This window comes from Polypterus senegalus, chromosome 17, assembly GCF_016835505.1.
Source record: "Polypterus senegalus isolate Bchr_013 chromosome 17, ASM1683550v1, whole genome shotgun sequence".
Lineage (NCBI taxonomy): Eukaryota > Metazoa > Chordata > Cladistia > Polypteriformes > Polypteridae > Polypterus > Polypterus senegalus.
In genome coordinates, this window is record NC_053170.1 from 61,604,005 (window position 1) to 61,622,342 (window position 18,338).

Sequence of the window (18,338 nt, forward strand, 5' to 3'; positions counted from 1 at the left end):
ATTTTAGAAATGCAGACCCTCTTTTTTAGTCTTCTGCTTTGGTTTACCTTGTACCTTAACACTAGAATTCCCAAAGCCTACAAAAAAACTCATAATCCTGGCCCACCTTAAATTCATTCGCACCTCTCTGTCTGCGTCTTTTGTGTTGTAAATGTGTCGAACAACACAAGCAGCCTGCTGTCCCATCCTCTCGCCCACCGCCGTAGCTCAATTTACAAGAAAGATTCTCAGTGCTCAGTGTTTATCTTGGAGTGAAGTGCCAGGAGTTGTAGAGGGTAAATAATGCATCGTCATTTGGAATACTTACATTTAATGTGTGTTCCGTGTCTACAACAATTTATGTAAACACATTGTTAAAACAGAAACATTTTTCATGTTTTAGTAATAATTGACAAAATGTAGACATGAAGTGTATAATGTGTGAAGACTAAAGTCCAAATATCAAATAAGCACTTTCACAAAAGGTACAAGTATAACAAAACAGGTAAGCTTTTATTCAAGAATATAACCGAAGAAAAAGAGTAGGCTATTGATACAATGGCTTGCATTGTGTAATGGTAAGAACTGCTGACTCCTAAACAAGATGTTGCTGGTTCAATATAGGCTGTCTCCCAAGTTTACCATTTTGATCAGTCAGCTGCTCTTATTGTTAATATTATACTGTACAATAAAAACATACATTTGATTTGTGTCTGTAATAGTTGGTGTAAATTTATAGTACTTGTAAAAGTTAACTTTTTTTTCAGTTTTATTCTCTCAGTCACGTTCACGCTCCCACAACCCCCGATCTGACACTGTTTTCAGATAAAGACGTGGTATAACAAACTTGTTTTGTGATCAATTACAAACTGTGTATTAATATAATTGCTTTACAGAACCCTGCATGTACAGTATGTAGCAAGGTAACATAATAAGAGTAAATTCTATGTTTGTGCTGAGTGCGTTTTGTTTTCATCGTCCTGTTTACTGTCCGTTATATGTGTGTCAGTAAATGTTGTCCCCGTAAGTGCAGAGGGAAAGGATGATAGAGAGAGACCGCAGCCCCGAGACAGAAATCACCTGTTAACTAACCAGATACATCTGGGACATTCTGTATTTAAAAAAGAGGAGTGAAGGCAAGATGATAGGTGAGGAGAGAGAGAGGAGACAAATTGAGGAGTGAAAAGAAAACAATATAACCATCCATTTATCAACTCATCACCGCCGGTCATTGCTTTAGTCCACTGCTTGCTTTTTTCACCATCCGATTCTACATCACGACAGCCAGAGCCAATAACCCCAGAGTTTGGATTCATACCAGCCATTGCCAGGACTTTTTACGGTGAGGTTGTTTTGTTGTCGGGAAGGAGCACAATACATTACAGCCAGTTTCAATAACGCCAGACTTTATTTTGGACTCATTTTTCACCCCATTTTCAATTTCTGTGTTTATCTAATCTGTTTTTGTATTTGTGTTATGTGCTTTTGTTTATTGTTTGGGGCAAGGGAGGGTTAATGTAAATATTTGTCTATTCGTGTCTCATATAATAATTAGTCACTGGTGTTTTTGGGATAGTGGTGTTTTGCACACACACACACATATATACAGGTGCCGGTCATAAAATTAGAATATCATGACAAAGTTGATTTATTTCAGTAATTCCATTCAAAAAGTGAAACTTGTATATTAGATTCATTCATTACACACAGACTGATGTATTTCAAATGTTTGTTTCTTTTAATTTTGAGGATTATAACTGACAACTAACGAAAGTCCCAAATTCAGTATCTCGGAAAATTAGAATATCAATTAAGACCAATGCAAAAAAAGGATTTTTAGAAATGTTGGCCAACTGAAAGGTATGAACATGAAAAGTATGAGCATGTACAGTACTCAGTATTTAGTTGGGGCTCCTTTGGCCTGGATTACTGCAGCAATGCGGCGTGGCATGGAGTCGATCAGTCTGTGGCACTGCTCAGGTGTTATGAGAGCCCATTTTGCTCTGATAGTGGCCTTCAGCTCTTCTGAATTGTTGGGTCTGGCGTATTGCATCTTCCTCTTCACAATACCCCATAGATTTTCTATGGGGCTAAGGTCAGGTGAGTTTGCTGGTCAATCAAGAACAGGGATACCATGGTCCTTAAACCAGGTACTGGTAGATTTGGCACTGTGTGCAGGTGCCAGGTCCTGTTGGAAAATGAAATCTGCATCTCCATAAAGTTCGTCAGCAGCAGGAAGCATGAAGTGCTCTAAAACTTCCTGGTAGACGGCTGCGTTGACCTTGGACCTCAGAAAACACAATGTACCAATACCAGCAGATGACATGGCACCCCAAACCATCACTGACTGAGGAAACTTTACACTGGACCTCAAGCAACGTGGATTCTGTGCCTCTCCTCTCTTCCTCCAGACTCTGGGACCTTGATTTCCGAAGGAAATGCAAAATTTACTTTCATCAGAGAACATAACTTTGGACCACTCAGCAGCAGTCCAAATTGAGTTGAAAGTGAGTTAATTAGCTGATCAGAGTGTGGCACCAGGTGTCTTCAATATTGAACCTTTTCACAATATTCTAATTTTCCGAGATACTGAATTTGGGACTTTCATTAGTTGTCAGTTATAATCCTCAAAATTAAAAGAAACAAACATTTGAAATACATCAGTCTGTGTGTAATGAATGAATCTAATATACAAGTTTCACTTTTTGAATGGAATTACTGAAATAAATCAACTTTGTCATGATATTCTAATTTTATGACCGGCACCAGTATATACATTGGAAAATGAAAAGACAGACAAATATCAATGTATCAGTGTTTGATTTTACATATCTGTTTACTGTTTTCTGATTATTTCGTCATGTCGGGAAAAAATAAGACAACTTGTATGGAGTATGGCTTGTTATTAGAGCAAGAAACCTCAGGTAACCCAAGGAATATCTCTTGGTAGTGTAGTGGCCAGTCTGGGTAAGGGGTCGGCCGTTACAAGTTTTACCCACAAATGGACAACTGCTCCAAACAGAAGCTTACTAGCGTGGCATAAACAGACCAAATTGTGGTCTTCACTGTTAAGCTACACCTGCGCCGCTTACCAAAGCAAGTGCTGCTCACCATGCTGCTGCTTTTTTGAAAACGTCTGCTCAGCCTACTAACTCTTGTGGGAATATGGCAATCATCCACACTAGGTATTCTTCTCACTATAGCTTGGACCAACCAAACAGTATTAAATCAGTTCTGCAATGGAGCAAAATTAATAAAACACAATAAAGCAAATAGTAGCCAAAGCAGAAAATGTAACTAAAAAGAGTTTTATCGAAAGACACTTATGTAAGGATACAGATGATGCAGAAGATGGGATTTTTCAAGTGTGGGTGTATAACTGAATCCAATTTTTCTTTAGTCCACATAGGTCTTGTATCTTGCCAGTTTAAGCTGCAGATGCAGATATTGGTGACGGTGTTTTTGTTGTGTCTCTTCCTTTTTTTGTGTAGCATGCATCCCAAACTTAAAGGCCTCACTCCACATGTAATTAACAATGATTACACAAATAACTGATCATCTTAAAACCACATTTAAGAGTTTGGATTACATTCCCTGGATAATAACCTCCCTAATCCTAATTACCTCATTAAATTATGTTTAATGGTTTGTTTTTAGGATTCTAAAAGATACAAGGTTCAAATCAATAAAGATGCAGAGTTTAACTGAATACATAGCAGTCATTCCAAAGATGCCAATATTTCAACACAACAGTTTGTTTGAGATTTGATTTAGAGTCCAGCAGCCTGTATAGGGTGGTCCAGATCTAATTATGCAATTTTCATTACACTATAACTTACTAAGTTTATCACATAGAACATCACCAGAAAAATCCTGGACCACCGAGAAGTGTGTGAACTGACGACATGAAGAATTGTCTTTGCACCAAACTGGAATCATCCCCGCATAAATCAAAGTCATCCAGACGATCTGGATCTGCATAATTAGATCTGGACCACTTTGTAGTTGAACAGGTGATGTCTGAGTGGATCATAATCAGTTATAGTTTATGAAGGCTTTGTTTCAAAAAAGGTTTGAATAGTCCAGGTGTCCCGAGTCTTGGTTGTTGAGTCAGTGCTAAAATTTATGACATTCCAACTGAGCCATGTGATTCCATTTCTTATTTCTTCAAATATCTGTTAATACATAGTTCAGTATTGAGTCTGAGCACTTAATAAAAGAAGTTACCACCACCATACAGCCAACAGTATGGCTGGACAGAGGCACTTAAGTGCAAACCAGTTCAAGAAGAAATAGTAGAAGTTACATCAACAAAACATACACCACTCAGGTGTCTGTGGGCTGTCCATGTGGGAGAGTTGGCTATAACTCTGGCCTGGGTAGCATGGCTTGGGGGCTGGAGGATCAGGTACTTAAACAGCAGCACTTATGAGACCTTCTCCTTTGCTTAAAGTCAATAGCCTATGTGCATTCTGCACACAGTTACTCCTGACCTATTCAGTGTTGCCAAGATATGTCCTATTGTATCACCTTTAGACAATGTTATGGATGAAATGAACAGATGATGGATGGATTGTTGGATTCAGGGGTGGATGGATCTTCAACTACCGTCCCTCATTTGGTCCAGAAAACTATGATACTATAGTAGGTACTTTATTTGGTATGCAAGAAAGAGATCAGTTTACCTTAGACTGCTGTGATAAAAAGGCGCTATATGAGCACTGACCTGACACAGACTGACAACGGAGGCACACGTAAAATAAATAAACTTTTATTTTCTTCGTCTGTGGACTACGTCTTCCCTGTACCCACAAGCCCAACGCAAAAGCAAACACAAATCTATTCTTCTCTTTTCCTCCACTCCCCCCGGCAGCCTTGCCTCCCTTCTCTCGACTCTGGCTCTCCGAGTGGTGGTTGTTGGCTCCTTTTATAGCCCAACTGGAAGCGATCCAGGAGTTTCATTACCTGCATCTGGTTGCACTTCCAGGTCGGATTCAACGGGTTGGAAAATGGATGGATGGATGGATTCAACTTAGAGTTTGATTTTGCCACCATTACATAAACATGTAGGGGCTATGTAGGAGCCAGGTGTGCCATTCAAAACCATTTTTCTTCAGCTTTTTTATAGAACATGCAAAGCATAAATTAAACGTTGCTTTTGTGAGGACAGGCCAAATAGCACAGAAAAGGAGTCTGATACAGGTATAGCCATATGAAAATGAGTGTGAATGACACCGCTGAAAATATTAGGGAATATGTAAGTGACTGGAGAAAAATATGAAAAATAAAATATCGATCAGATCAGGAACTCAAGGCCCAGCTCCCTAGTTAAAATTCACTTTGAGCTGAAATGCGCATCGGTAGAAGGCAGAGGAGGCCGAAGACGAGGGAATTCTCCTCTCCTAAATGCCAGCAGAGCCATGTTAACCTCATTATTTCTGCTAGTACTACAGTATTAGCATTTAAGTGCCCTGCTTGCTGGAGTTACCTGCTTTTGATAACTTTTTGTCTTTCTATTGTTTTTCCATTGTTGGGTTGTGACTGGATGCCAGTCAGTCTCCTGAGCTTTTCATTGTCTTCCTGCTCATTATTTTGCCCCTGTGCCTTTTGACACAGCGTCTCTGCTTGAGCACCAGGGTGTGACTGCGCTCTTGCAGCTGTCACTGGAGTGCCACATACCATGTGAACTTAAAAATAGAGTGCGCCCAGTAAACAGAAGCACTGTCATGGAGACTTCTGCATGCACATGGCTTAACACTCTTGTGTCAGACGGCAGCAATTTTAAAGTGAAATGGAGTGGGGAAATAGAGACGTCTTTGGGCCTTTCTGATTTTTGTCATCAGAAACAAGCCTATGTTTATTATAGCAGGGTCCCATCCAAAACTGGGAAAACAATGGAAACCAAAATGGAGTAGCAAAGACTAAAGAATGAGGCAAATGTTCAGAGTGTGAAGCTATACTTACGCATGAAATGTTCCCCTTAGCTCTTTGTGTCCAATGTAAACTTTCTTTAGGTGGTTTGGACAAGCGAAGTGAAAAGTGGTGAGGGTAAGATTCAAACTGAATCTTTACAGGATATAAAAACTTACCTTTTTATGATCTTAGCAAATCATGAGAATGGACTGTTTCAATTAAAATTTCAGAAAAAAGCAGCGGTAGTTAGTCATTCAGAAAATACATTCCAGTTCAACATGTACCGATCATACCCTGAGCTCTGTGCTCTAGTGTATAGACCTCCCGAAATGAACAGGAAATTTATTCAGGAATTCTCAAATTTTTTTTTTTAACTTTACCTACTACAGATAAGTTTTTAATTCTTTGTGATTTTAAATTTCATGTTTGCTGTCCTTCCAAACTTTTGGTTGGGGATTTTTTACTTCTCCATTCATTTAATTTGACTCTGCTGTGGGCCCAACTCATGAGCATTGACATAGCGTAGACCGCGTTTTGTCACTTGGGTTTTCAATGTGCAATATGAATGTGGTAGATGCATGCCTGTCTGATAACAAACACATACTGCTTGACATCGCTCTTCCAAGTTCACATCCCAAGCACAGTCGGTCTCTGTACTACTCACACTTTATAACACCTCGGACAGCCAGTCCGCTCTCAGCTGCACAACATAGTAATACATTTGAGCCTGAATTGATCAGAGCTTGAAAATGAACTACAAGTCTCATTTACAACTCAAAGATGTGTGTGGTCCAGCTGTGGGAGATCAAAGGCTCACACCAACAGTGGGCCTGATGGTCAAACAGCTTGGGTGGCAGGGCAGAGTGCCGAGCACAAACATCAATCAGGCTTAGCCTCCTGTGTGGCACACTCTGCCAGCTACTGCATTGGCTCAGACTGTCTTTTGCTGGACTTTCACCGACATCTCAGATCAGAAGGATTTATAGAAGCGGATAGCTGCCCAATTTTCATTCAAGCAGGTCCCAAACCAGCCCTGCTGCAAATGAAACTCTCTTGATGAGAACTGTTTTGTTGCTCAAATGCCCCTCTTTGACACCATGTCTAATGCTTTTCACCTACTTAAAGGCTGGCATAGTGAATTTCTCGCCACGTGAACCTGGGTACAAGTTCCCGTCAGATAGCTGCCTTTCTAGAATTTGCATGGTGTGAGAATTAGACTACTATATTACCTTAACAACACCCAGTGTCTAAATGGGTCGACAAGTCCCTCTTCTAGTCCAAAGATGTCTGTTAAGATTCATTAGTGACTGCACGTTGACCTGATAAGGTAAGTGTGCCCTAGGACGGACTTGCACCACATCATTGATCGGTTCCTGCTTTGTACCCAGGGCTTCAAGGATCGGCTATCACACACTATAAATGAAAAGGAAAATGGATGGAGTCAAGAAACAAAGTTTTTCATTGCAGACTGCTATCTAGAACTGTGACAATAAAGTGCTCGATTAACGTGTATTCAACATCATTATTTACAATTGCTTATTAAACCTGCAAGTAAATGAACAACATTGGACTTCAAGCCACAAGTGTTTTTCTAAAGTGGGGAACTGAAGGTTGGTACTTTAACTTGCAAGCATGTTGATGCAGCTGCCATGAAGTCACTCTCTGCAGATCTCATGTTTGCTGTCTGATCCCTCCATGCACCTTTTCATAGCACTGCATAGATTGTCTCATGCTGATATGTGTGAGGCTTTAATGCTAAGAAATCTTCCTCAGAATTCAGTATGGATTACCAATGTAGCGGACACAAAGCAAAGGAGGGGAGAACCCACACATATATTTTATACAAATTCTGAAGGTCTCCCAAAATGCTTGATCTGACTGTTGTTTCTAACTGTGGCTCAGAACTGTGCGCATCAGCAATACTGTGTGCTCTGAATTAGATACAGTGAGAAGAGCCCTCGATGCCCGTTTATATCAAGTATCTCAAAGTAGAAAAAAGGTCCTTACTGGCCCAAAATCTGAGTGATGCAAATTTGGTCCTACACTTAGGAGTAGGAATAATAGTATTTTATCAATGTTCCTAATTTGAGAAACTCCTAACTTCAGCAGGATTTAGGGGAACTCGACAGAAGGTGCCAGAAGATGGCAGGCAAACAGAGTTCAGCACACGCATTCACTGAAAATGCTGGACAACAACAAGCACATAAAAAAAAAATCGATTTGGTGGACAGAGAATATTATTAGTAATAAATCTTATGAGTCACACACTCACTCTATCTAAGCGGAGAGGCCATGTGCAGTCAGCTGAAATGAAAGTGTTGGTAGGTTTATGTTTTTTGGCCATGGGGAACATGCATCTTTGCAAAATGATGATCTGTATTGTCAGACTTGGTGGCTCAACCGGTTGGACCACTCATGCAAGGTAGAAGCTTGCAAGTTCGAGTCTGCCTCCAAATCATAGCAGCAACTAAAATAGGAAAAGTTAGGAGACCAGGGTTCACTTCCCGGGTCCTCCCTGCATGGAGTTTGCATGTTCTCCTCGTGTCTGCGTGGGTTTTCTCTGGGTACTCCGGTTTCCTCCCATGCAGGTTAGGTGCATTGGCGATCCTAAATTGTCCCTAGTGCTTGGTGTGTGTGTGTGTGCTCTGCGGTGGGCTGGCGCCCAGCCCAGGGTTTGTTTCCTGCCTTGCACACTGGGATTGGCTCCAGCAGACCCCCGTGACCCTGCAGTTAGGATATAGCGGGTTGGATAATGCATTGATGGATGGATGATCTGTGTATGTCACAACCAACCATTTCTTGATTTTTGTACCAAATTTTGAACATCTGTACAGCATATGAGGTAATATGCACAATATGCAGACTTATTACATTTACATAGATAGATAGATAGATAGATAGATAGATAGATAGATAGATAGGTAGCATGATAAAAATAACTCAAAAAGAGTTGTGTATTGTCCGACAGACAAAGATGAAAAAAAAATGTGACCAAATAAATCAAAATAGATCACAGAAGACATTGTGCATTCTGTTTAAGGTGTTGTTAAAGACAAAATGGTGGAAGGAAATGACATGATGGAAATGACCTCATCTGGAATGGCCAAAAGTGACGTCTTTATGGCAGCCCCAGAAGTTATGTCTCTGTGCAGGAGCCGGAAATGACATCACAAAAGTTTCATTCTTATTTTTCTTCTTTATTTCTGTCAGCAAAAAGAAAGAGACATCAGGGCACATAACCAGCCCTCTACCTCGTGAAGTAGCACTCACCTTTTGGACTTGATGGCTGCTTCCTAATCACGTATGTATGACAATAGATAGATAGATAGATAGATACTGTAGATTACAAATAAAGACAATTTAGAAAGAAAGCAGTGGCAGTCACTGTCCCAGCAAGGCATTATACAGACATATTGCTCTTGGTATAACGACCCCATACCGTTTCTTGACACACTTCTGTTAAATAATTTGCTGGTTGAAAATCTTCAGTATTAGAGTGTCAGAGAGAGGATGTGCAACATTGTTCATAATGGCACTCCATTTTGTTTTTATTCTCGCCTTCTTTACTACACCCAGGGAGTCCAGAGTGTGTTTCATCATTAACCGCATCCTTTAAGTTAGTTTCTTGATTCAGTGGGCCTCTCTTTTATTTTTTATTTTACCAGCTCAGCACACCACAGCATAGAAGACCACACTGGCCATCACAGAGTTATAGAAGATGTGAAGGGTGTCGATTCCCACATTAAGAAACACAGTCTCCTAAGGAAAAAGAGCCTGCTCTGTCCGTTCTTATAGTTCCTCCGTCTAATTTTCCCTCCACTCCACAACAGGTACTGCAAGCTGCATTCAAGAAATCACTCATAGAGATCATAAGTGTGGATAAGCATGCATATGTGAATCACAAGCGATATCACAGTATCAACACACAGATAGTCTTGGATGTTCTTGATGCTTTTGCAAAGTGGCAACAATTACATGAAGCTTAGAGCATTATTCTAGCTTATTATATTTTCCTTCTTCTTCTTCTCCCCCTACTACTACTACTACTACGTTGAATATTTTTATTATCTTTGTGGTGAAGCCTTAGCTTTAAAAATATCATCATAATTTCCAATTAAAAACTACAAATCACTTCATGAGCGCATTTTGTGTATAACATCTATCTTTCTAACTATTTGGCATAGTGTATAATGCCTTACATACCTGTCCACCCCCTCCTACACCCCCCCACTCCCGCACCCCTTCACAGTCTCTCTCTATTCATATGGTGACCTGGCCTGAGTCTTGCAGGACTTTGTTCATACTGTTTAACTGACTTCATAAGGGTAAAGTCATAAACAGCGGACAGACTGCCAGGAGGTGAACATTTCAAGAAGCCTCAATATGAAACCTTAAGTACTGTGTGAAAGAAGTCATTTAATTTTTCTGCTTTTAAAGTTCTCTGTTGATATTTCATGAAAATGGTAATAATAAAATTGACTCTCAGTCAGAGTGGATTCCTTCCTCATGCCCAGTGTAGCACGGTCAACTATGACTATAATTGGATTAATTGAGACTGGAAAATAGACGAAGAGTACATGGATGGTTATAATATTTATGGAATTTACAGGTGCAGATAACAATTCAACATGCACTTTACTGATGTGCATCTAGTCCCAGCACTTTATAAGGTGCAATCCAAGGACCTGTGTTAAATGGTCTGACAGACGACTGTAGATAACATTTAATTTGGCTTCACAGTCTTTTGGATGTGAAAGGAAACAAGGAACCTCGGGCCAGAAAATCCAGACAGATATGAGGAGAACAAGCATGCAGAACACAGACAACAACCCAGCTGGGATCTGAACTCAAAAGGCTTAAGGCAGCAGCACTAACCACCAGGCCACTATGTCATACTTAAGATAATAATGATAGGAAAATGACAACATTTTTTGAAAATACAATATTTGTGTGTCAAGATGGCAACTCCTTTAATTTTAATTATAGGGATAAGAGCCCACCTGATAATGACAAATCTGAAAAATAATGACTGTGTACTTCCAAAAGTAACAAAATAAATGATTGTAGTAGACTGAAGGTGTAGAGCAATTTTCCGTATAACCATTAGATGGTACTATTTTATCATTTTCAATATTAATGTGCCAAGCCCTTTAAGCATATGGAGCTATTTTAAATCAATTTAACAAATTTATGATGAGATAGTTTGGAACAGGACAAGGTCAAAGGAATTTCCAGAATGCATTAAACATTTTATGTACTGTGTGCCCTGGAAGGGCATGTGCAGGTAGGTCACCAGTATGGGAGACAGATTTGTAACCTTGGTCGAAACATAAAATGTCAGCACACTGGTAGGCAGGCAACCCAACAGAGGTACCCGACTATTTATTTAAGTAGTAATTGAGGCCAAAGAAGACTGGTAGCAGGATCTTCAGGCTGACAAGTGGTAGTACATTACCTTCAGCTAAGAAAACTGGAGCCAAGTTGTCAATTCAAGGGACAGTTCAGTGAGGACTGGCCTGAAATCGGTACTCTCTAGGCTTAGGGGATTGGGCATTGAGGCATTAAAGAATTGGTCATTTATAAAATGATTATATGATAAGACAAGGGGGCTTTGTCCCCTGCACGCTTCGCTTGCAAACCATTGGCCTGTGCTATGTGCCAGCCACTTCACGTCTCTGCCACTCACATATGGGGATTTCACATTCACTAAACAAGAAATCTTTTAATTCTCATGGATACGCTTCTTTATTGGGAAGAAACACTGCTTTTCCTTGATGGCAACATGAATTAGACGATCTACAAGTCTCCGACTTAAAGTTTAAATCCAAACAATATATTTGATCTCTTTTCACTGTTTTGTTATTTCACAGAATGATAATTTCCATTTGTTTTTTGAGACTTTCGAATTTTAGTATTTTCATTATCTCTAACCTGCTCTGCATGTGTATCACGCCAACATTTTTGAATTCTTTACAACATTCTACTTTGTCATCTACTCTTTGTCTTTTATTTCCAGCCCTGGGCGTGTTTAAATTTCTTGGCACAAAGTCTCGTTTCGCAGTATGTAAAATTATCTCTCTGAAAAAGTCATGTCTCGTCCCAGGCTAAAAAGTCACGTCTTGTCCCAGGCTAAAAAGTCTTGTCTCATCCCAGGATTTTTTATTATAATAGACAAATATGATCTTGAACTCTGTGGATTTCAATTTACACGGAAATCAAGATACAAATTGAGATTTATAAAAGCTGAAATTGACATGAAAATATTTGGATGCTTGCTGCCTGGCAGTAAGGAGACCAGGGGTCACGTCTTCTGTCCTCCCTGTGTGGAGTGTGCATGTTCTCCTCGTGTCTGCCTCGTTTTCCTGTGGCTACTCCAGTTTTCTCCCACTATCCAAAGGCTTGCAGTTTAGGTGAAGTGCCGTTGGCCCCAGTTTGGGTTTGTTTGTGTGTTCACCCTGGGATGCTCTGTCCAGGGTTTGTTCTTGCCTTGCACCCTATGCTAGATGGGACAGGTTTCAGCACCTGCCATGACCCAGGCCTTCATTAAGTGAGTTAGACAATGACATAGCATGACATTTTAACACCTTTGCAAATTTAAAAGTATGCATGCAAGGTGTTCTTCATATGTGTGCACTAGTCTGTACTTTTTTATTGCAGACAGGATGGTGCAAAATTTATACAAAAGGCAAAAACAAACAAACAAATAAAAGCACTAATACAATAGGTTCAGTGTAAAAGCTTTAAAACCTAAAGAAACACATAACAGCCAAATTATTATACTGATGGAGAAGGATAATGCAGAAAAAATTTTGAGAGCAGGAAATCAAAGGATGCTTTAATTCCATTTAAATAAAACCATATACAATGCTAAAATAACTTATATTGATTTTTCTGTGGACTATAATGAAGACCAACTGTTTGTGTCTTCTTATTCCAAATACCACCTAACCAGTCACCTTCTTTATTAACCACCACAGTCATAGCCTGCTAAACAATGTCTTTTGATTTTCCATTAATCGGATCACCTCTGTATCCGAATGTCTGTGTCATTTGGAGAGAAAATTGCTCTGAACTTGACATTCATGTTTCATTAATCAAGGGGGACTTCTTTCCATTTATATGGCATCATATCCTACCAAATATTTATATGTGAGGGCTTCCTCTAAGCGTTGATTGGTTTTCTCTTGTTTTAACAGCATCACAATCCTAATATTTTGTGTCTATTGAGTAAATGAGGTGAATGAGAGGTTTATTTTGCTGTATAATCTGAGATATTTGAAGCACTAAGAGACATGCTTCATGTTACTTACAGCTGAATTCACTAATTAAACAAAACATGGACATTTTTTCATGGAAGTATATTACTGAATAATTCAATTTATCAATCAATCAATCAACATTTATTTATATAGCACATTTTCATACAAAAAAATGTAGCTCAAAGTGAAAGCTATATATATAAAATTCTTTTCGTGTTTAAAATGGAAATTACGTACAACCACGTGAAACGTAAATTACGTATGGCCACAGAACATATTATAATCCATCCATCCATTTTCTAACCCGCTGAATCCGAATACAGGGTCACGGGGGTCTGCTGGAGCCAATCCCAGCCAACACAGGGCACAAGGCAGGAACCAATCCTGGGCAGGGTACCAACCCACTGCAGGACACACACAAACACACCAAGCACACACTAGGGCCAATTTAGAATCGCCAATCCACCTAACCTGCATGTCTTTGGATTGTGGGAGGAAACCCACGCAGACACGGGGAGAACATGCAAACTCCACGCAGGGAGGACCCGGGAAGCGAACCCGGGTCTCCTAACTGCGAGGCAGCAGCGCTACCACTGCGCCACCGTGCCACATATTATAATACAGGAACTAATCACTTCGTTTGTGGAAGCCATTTTTATATCGCCTTTACGAAATCTTATTATTTGTGTGAGAGTTATTTTACTGATATTGAAAAGAAGTAAACACAAACACAGCGATCTATCCCATAGAAGTGCGCCCCGCATCGCCCTCTCCCAGCCCTCCTCTCTGGACTCCAACGCTGAGCCATCTGCCACCAGGCGTGTTCTGACAGAGAGGTTTTATTTATTCGTCCACATGTCGTGGAAACTGCCACATTATAACTTTTTTTCATTGGCAGTACTTGATAGTAGAAGAGATGAGGAAAACAGCTTTGCATCTTTCTACTTTTTAACTGCGCCGAGCTATAAACAATGTGAAGGTGACACTGCCTTCAGTGGCGAGGGGTCGTGAGAACAAAGTGGATGCTCGGAGGCGCAGAATGTCGGGCTGCTTCGCCGGGTCGAGAGCTTCGCAGTTTCGGGCGGCGTCCTCTCTTCTTGCACTGTTTGTGACACTTCGAGTGCCCTGTCGGCTCTTGGAAATCTTTGCAAATGAGTGTGATTGGCGCCATCAAAGCAAAACTCTCTTTGTAAATTGAGCTGCACAACTACTTACTGTCCCTTAAGATGAGTTCAGGTCACTAAAACCCCACATCATTCAAGGTTGCTTTTGTGATGAATTATTTTAAGAAGATGTAGGGTTTACATCTAAGAAGATGTACCAACCTCTTCATGTTAAGTTTTGGACTTGGGAATTGTTTGGACCTTCTGCCCGTTAAGCATGGAAGGGCAGCATCCACATTTCTCAGAATAATTTTTCTCTGAAATCACAGGCACGTAGTGCAAGTTTGTCAGGCAGAAATTTGCAGGATCGCATAGAAAATGTAATTTCTATACCACAGCGGTCGTGTAGCACCTTTCACAAGGGATCTGCTACAGAAAGATGATCCAAATACATTTAAGCTGCTGTTAGTGCTACTTACCTGTTGTGTTATAGCGTCTTTAAAATGTACTTTACCTGAAAACGCTCCAGTACTGCTCAATGTATCTTTACTGTCTTGCACAATTATGCTTTCCATACTCCCCAATCCATTTAAACTTGTGTCGTGTGACTGGGAGAAATGACACACCTCCCCTTCCCTTTGCATTACACAGTGATCTGAATAAAATATACTGTAAGAAGGTTAAAAAAAATAAAACTAGAAGAATTATACTTAAAAGACCGGGGAAATGAAGAACAGAGAAAGACAGTGCATCTGTCCCACTGAACACTGTCTGCAGATGTTTCCTCACTAAACAGTGAAGTGGTTTGCCTATTTTAGAAAAATAAAAATCTATTGGTCCTGCGAAAGGCAGAGTTATTGACAAATGCTGGTGTCCCAGTTCCAGCTCACCAATCCCCACCATCTCTGAGAAGCCTGTGCAAAGCTTTAGAAAGTTCTTTGATTGGATCCTTAGAGACATGGCATTGATTAAGAACCCTGCAGGGATCTGAAGGGGAGGCTGAAAGAGGTGGATAAGTCAAGCCATTTCTCTTATATGTGTTCCCTATTACCTCCATCACAAACCTTGAAAGGAGAGTAAATTGCTACTTGAGATGATTATGTTTTCCTTCTTCTGGGACAGATGAGTCAAGGAGGACCTTCAGATTGCATGTGTAAATGAGGTCCTACAGTATAAAGAGTCAAGAGACCTAAAGTTAAGGGAGAAGAGGTAGATTGCTGAACGTTGAGAATGGAGACAGCAGTGGAGCAGACAGAGTCACAACTGTGGAGTATGGACTTGGTGGCCTGGTGGAAATAGCGGCCAGAGGGGGACTAGGAACTAGGAACTAGGAAACTTTAAAACTCCTTGATATGGCAAGGCACAAGGAAAGGAGGGGCATAACCTGGTCTAGGAGGAGGTGAGAGCTATGGTTGAGGAGGAAAGTTAATGTAAAGCAGGAGGGATGAGACAGCAAAGTACTTAGACCACAAGGGCACAAGTTTTGGAGAGACAGACCTTGTGAACTGACCTCTGGTAGATGGAACCACACTGCATCAAGTTGTTGATCCAGACAGTATATGATGTCCTCCCAAGCCCGTCCAACCTGCACTGCTGAAGCATGAAAGAGAAACCAGATTGCATCCGTGTTCATGGAAAGGAGACTCTCAGGTACATTTTGAGCTGCTGTCCAAAGGCTTTGGGGTAAGGCCAATATCTCTGACAGCATGACATAATACTTAAGACAGTTGTGGAGATCATCAGTAGTGCCATTACCACATGAGGACGTTCCTTACCCCTAAGACATTCGTTTGCTTCATCAGACCTGTTGAGAAGAAAGGAGCAAAACATCATCAGAACTGCTCAACACAACACAGGCAGTCAATGGTAGACTTGGGGAGTCAACTTAACTTCCTACAATATATTGCTAAGATCACTCTCTGGCTTGAGATGGTCTTGGTAACAGGAACAATAAGGAGTGTGGTCATGTTGAAACTTTCCATGTCATTGCAGGCATTTGAAGGTGTATCAGTTGACATGTTACCACAACAATTACCTGCTAACTATGTTTGCCTTACTTTAAGGTAATGGCTGACATGGTGTGGCTAACTTGTGATGTAGTGCTGAAAGATGGCTCTTCAGTATGCCTGTGACTTCCTTTTGAGTGCTAATCTTCAACTTTGATTGTCCCCTGATCTCAGTGTTGAATGTGCCAGTTGTAAAACCCTGGGTTTAATTTTAATTCAATTCTTTGCTATTGCTAGCCTTAACTGGTACATGTTCATTAGACACCTCCATTGTCACTAATTGCAAGACAAACTAATGCTGCATTCACTTGATGTGGGAATTCTCAAATACCTCCTCAAAGAAATCAGATTTTTCACCTTATCATTTTATTTTTCTAATAACCTCTACAAATCTGTAATATTTAATGATTACATTTTCATTTATTTATTTTAAATACACATAAGTTATGCATGCAATGAGAAGTCAGGCAGTAGACAGTAAGACTTTATGGACTTTCAAAACTCGACTTGATGTTTTTTTGGAAGAAATAAGTGGATAGGACTGGCGAGCTTTGTTGGGCTTAATGGCCTGTTCTTATCTAGAGTGTTCTAATGTTCTAATGTTCTAAAGTCAAACAAAATTACAGTTTTTTTTATTTTTTATTACAATATGCAAGCTTTTGAGGTAGCTCAGGCCCCTACTTTAGGCTAGATGTAATTAGTTCTACATAAGTTATGCAAAAAAGAATTTAAATAAAAGAGGTTTCTTCAACCCAGCAATTCTGTTTCCTCTTCCACTTACTGAAAACCTCACATTAAAGGTCCTTCTCCCCTCCACTCCTCCCTATTGTGACCACAAAACCATTTCTGAACAAAATTGGCTTCAAAGAATCCTGTAGGTGGCAACAAATTCCCTTAAGAAGCTAGGAGCAGTCAGACTGTCTCTGCCATTTCACATCAGCCATGGCAAGGCAATGTGAACCTAGGCAATGGACATTTCTGTCTGAGCAGTAGCTATAAACAGCAATACCTACTGCTTCAAGGTTGCATAGGGTAATCATCTTGTTAGCTGCAGAGAAGCCAGATAACTAAGCTGCCTTCTGATTTATCATCATCATTAAGTAAAAGACACTTGGGAGTGCAATAAATATTTTTTCCTAGTAATAAGGAAAGTGATGATGGGACCCCCATGCAAAATGCTGTTACTGCTGGATAATCCCATGGTATTATCAAATATGTGCTGTCCCCTGGGTTTTAGGTAGGCTACAAGAACAAAATGGAAATGTTGCTGGTGCTCAGGGATTCTGGAAGCCAATATAACATTTGAATGTAGCTTTTATCATTGCAAATACATCACTGTTCCAGACAATATTTGAACTGTTTCTCTAAACAAGGGTTTGTGTTGTGGCACACTGATTTCTGCTTCCTCACGGCTCTGATCCAGGCATAGACACTGCTCATGTGGAGTTTCTATGATTGTGTGGTGCTCTATTTCATCTGCAGATGTAAACTGACCTGGTATGTATATTTGAGTGTGGGGTATGTGTGCCCCAAGATATCTAGGACATGTGCAAGAATACTCCTCAAAACTGGTGCAGATATGTTGAGAGATCAGGGGCCTCATGTATAACACCTTGTGTAGAATTCACACTAAACAAAATAAATTAAAATGTGCGAACGCATAAAAAAATTCAGATGCATAAAACTGTTTTGTGCACTTTCCCTTTATAAATCAAAAGCAATGTGATTTTTGACACACATGCACACGCCTATTGCCCCACCCCAACTTCTCCCCGAATTTCATATATTTGAAAATGCAAATCAATATAAAAAGCCCCTTCTTTTCAGTGACAATGGCAAAAGCACTTGTAACAACGAAGAATTTCAATGAATGCGAAATAGTGGTCCTGCTCAGTGAAGTGGAAGCAAGGAAAACATACTATTTAGTGGCTTAAGCAGTGATATAAGCAACTCAAAAGTTCAAGATGAGAAGGTCACACAGTGCCCGAAGTAAAAAAGAAGTGGCCAGATATCAAAGTCAATGTGAGATGGTAAGTCGCAGCCCACTGTCTGAGTGTCAACACCACTGGAGGAGGTAG